Below are 3,905 nucleotides of genomic sequence, written 5' to 3'. Positions count from 1 at the left end.
CCTGTGAGTGCTATTTGCTTGATATGTAGATTTTTACAACAGAATTCAGAAGTAACTAAGACACATTTATTCTGTCTGGCAAATGTGCCTTTGCGGCAGTTTTTCAGAAGAGTACTTCATAAAACACTTATTTATTGTCGACATTGATTTATAAGCTGAGTCTGACTAGGAGAAAAAAAGGGAAGCTTGGAAAGAGTTTAAGGATAGCCCTTACCACGATTGGCGGTTTAACCTTCTTCTTATGGATGTATGTCTCCAGTTCTGTTCCCTTGGCCCTGTGCTTGAAAGAGTCAAAAACCTTCCTCTTTGAATTCTGAAGCTTCTTGCAGATCTTGCTGTGTTTCTCCAGCCTCTCTACAGCAAACTTCCCGTGACACAGTTCACAGGGCACCAGCTGAGGGTTTCCACTCTGGCTATTCTCATATGGAAATTGCTCAGCGGTAGGGCACATCAGACTTGTAGGGGACAAATATCTGTTTTCCACTGACAGAGTTTGTTCATCCAGACATGTGGTCTTATTTCTGAAGTGGCCCTGCGCGGCCTGTGCCGCTGACACGTCGCTTTCAGGGAGCCTTGCTTTCTTGAGATACTTTCTCCTTCCACAGGGGACGTCTTCTAGCCCACGGCTGCAAGGGCTCACTTGACGTCTCTCCTGATGGGAAAGCGCAGAGGGAAAGTGAGATTCTGCGCATCCGCCATCTTCCATTGGAGAACCATAATCAAGGTTGTCTCCTCTGATAGGAAGGGCTTTCCTTGGAGTGAAGGCTTTTTGCTTCTCCATTCTGCAGGTCAGAAGAGGCACGGCCTTAGAACGGTGGTTGGCCCATGGTCCTCTGGGGCAAAGCTCGCTCTGCCTCGCCTCTATTTTCCCTTCCGGCCACCTCTCTGGAGTCTTCCATCTCTCTCGGAACCATCCTCAGCTCCTCCTGAGCTCTGAAGAGCTTCGCCTGCATCATGGCCTCCTTCTGGCGAATCTCGTCCTTCATCATGGCCTCCTTCCGGCGCATCTCATCCTGCAGGCTGGCCTCCCTCCGGCGATGCTCCTCCTTCAGCGCGGCCTCTGCCTCGGCCACTTTTCGTAGCTCCTCTTGCAACTGAAAGTGCTCCTTCCCATTGGCATGAGAAGGGCATTGCCCTGGAGGGGTCGCCACCATGGGGAGGACAGTCCTGTCCTTAGGTTTGCGTACTCTTGAGCCCCTCCTGCCCGGCCTCTCGCAGGGCCTCTCATGACCATCCTGAGGCGGGGTGGGGGCAAACAAGGAATCACTCTGTGCGTCCGGGCGGTCCACAGCCCGAACCTCACCAGGGCCGGAGACTTTCCTGTTACCCATAGGCTTCAGGGGGTAAGACCGATCATACCCCACAATGTTCTTCTCGGGGCCCTGTTGGGCTTGGAAGCGATAGCTGTCCCCCATCTTCTTCTCCGCAGCGTATTTGACATATTGGAAACATTTTCTCATCTTCTGTAGAGCTGCCTCCTGCCGCCGATTGTACATGGCGATCATTTTTTTCTCCTTTTCCTGCATCAGTTTCTCTTGGAAGGTGTCCTTCAGAAGCTGTATCTTGGGAGGCGGGCAGTACGTGGAGATCAGATCCTGTTGCCTTAAGGGCGCGGGTCGATTCGAGTCTGTGTCCTTCGGGGAGGGGGACAGAGCACCAGGCTTAGGACTGGGCTCCATTGGCAAATGAGATATGAGCTTTGTTTCCCAGGTATCTGGAAAAGGCAAAAATGGCAAATAAATGATATCCTGCACAGTCTAGTATGGTCTAATAGAAAAGAATAAAAAAAAACAATTCAGGAAATACACAACTTTTTAATATTAAACCTAATGGTGTTGAATGCTGCATGCTGACTCAGTAGGAGACAGATCCTAAACATAAACATTATAATAAACATTTGTTTCCCAAATAACATTCTCAATGTTCAGAATGCTTAAAGTCATGAGCTTTTTTAAAAATGTTTAACTGAAACCTGGAAATGTGCTATTTCATTTCAAAGCTTGTATTATATCTATGATATAAATGTTTTTTTATATAAAATTAACCCATTATGCAACAGGGGTTTGAGCAAAAGTCACTGTGAATAAGGGAATTGATCAATATTAATTAGCCGTTTCACTACATTATAGATAGCTGAAGGATTATGATACAGTATATCGATTTCGCTACAAATTGACAAGCATATTTGATGACACTTACCAAACAAGTTTTAAACAGCGGAGAAATAGTTCACCACGACGATAGCAATGCAATGTTTGACTGCATCTCCCTATGTGATATATCTGTATTTGGGTATATACAGATCACGTAATTCAGGGAGCACTGTTACGTCAGGTCACCAACCATTATTACGACGCTCATATGTCATAGAGCTCCTTAGGATGTTTGTATAATCTTTATCCAAATTTTCATATGGCCGCAGTTACGGCGTTTATTTTACAGTTAATGTAACAGGGTGTCATTATATTTTTCTGTCTTTATGGTGGCAGACCACTTAAATAAATCTGAGTAGGCGGTTTCTACAAGTGGGTCAGATAAAATATTAAATATACAGTAAAAGCTCACACCTATTCATACCCTTTATGTACTGTATATCTACAATTACGTATACTACGTATACAGTTATCGTATACTATAATACGATAACTACCATTACAAAATGTCTCCCTTTTGATTTGAAGTGGTTCTTTTAAATAAGTAAATTGCAATCACTTAGCCTACATCTGAGCTCCTAATTCATCGCGACGACGGACTGAGACTCCAGTCGGATTTGTGAGAAGTAAAGGGGTGTGCCTGTTTTAAAACCGATTCATACGTCTTAAACACATGGACATAGATAGCAGTCTGTGTTGTATAATTTATCTTTTTATTTTATTTAAATTTAAGTATCACATACACATTTTCAAAGTAACTGTACCCCTTTTAATTATGATCCCCATCGCTCACAGCTCCGAAGGTGAGACGAGGGCTACTTCAGAAGGGATTTCCAATATTTCTCTCTTAGCTTGTATACCGGTGGAAAGGAGAGGGGTCTTAAAACGTGTTGATAGTAAGATTGGGATGTATTTGCAGTCTAGATATAGTTTTTTTAATGTTCGGAGCCGCCACAGATTCATTTTCTTACGACTGCTTTTCTGGATGACAATGACAATGCAAACGATGGTGTTAAGGCGAGGCTGTGCCTTAAGGCTCCTCTGCTTACAATATTCAGCGCGTAAATCGCAAACGAGCGCCTTCCCTTACGATGAAAATGCAGAAAATAAGACCACGAGATTTAAACCTACGGCTTACAAATTTATGCGTAAACACTAAAACCGTATCTTTAGCAAAACTGGCCAGACAATGTGTTTTATCATTTAAAAAAGTACTGGAAAATAATTAAAGGTTATCACGATAAACAGAGGTTACTGATCTACTACTGTACGCTGTGACCAAAAATGAGAGTCCCCCGATCCTCGCAGCCTTCATGCTTTGGTCTTGGCCTGGCCGTTTTTTTTAAGATAATGGGGTCAAGTTAAGAAATTATGCAAGTTTCTAATCAAATCCAAGGGCGCCTCGATCTCCTAAACATCTTTAGAAGGCCGGCGGACCACACTGCACGGTCCGGGTCCGGGCCCTGACCCGGTTCTGGATAATGCCAGCTTAAAGTGAAAAATTCTACTGTACATATTATGTTTCTTATTATGGTATATATGTATAATATAGCGCGACCGCTTCACGAAGCTAGAAAGAAAGTTATCCGCCATTTTTATTTTACCTGCAATTGAATTTGCCATTAAAATCATTATTAATACCGCAGCTGCTAAATAACTTACCTAAGAGCGTTCAGATACAAAAGCACTTGAGCTGTAATGTTTGTATACTGTTGGCCCGATGACCTACTTCAAGAAGAATTGTTACATAGA

This window comes from Lepisosteus oculatus, unplaced genomic scaffold (genome assembly GCF_040954835.1).
Source record: "Lepisosteus oculatus isolate fLepOcu1 unplaced genomic scaffold, fLepOcu1.hap2 HAP2_SCAFFOLD_44, whole genome shotgun sequence".
In the NCBI taxonomy this organism is placed as follows: Eukaryota; Metazoa; Chordata; class Actinopteri; order Semionotiformes; family Lepisosteidae; genus Lepisosteus; species Lepisosteus oculatus.
Note: the sequence above shows the minus strand (reverse complement) of the source record.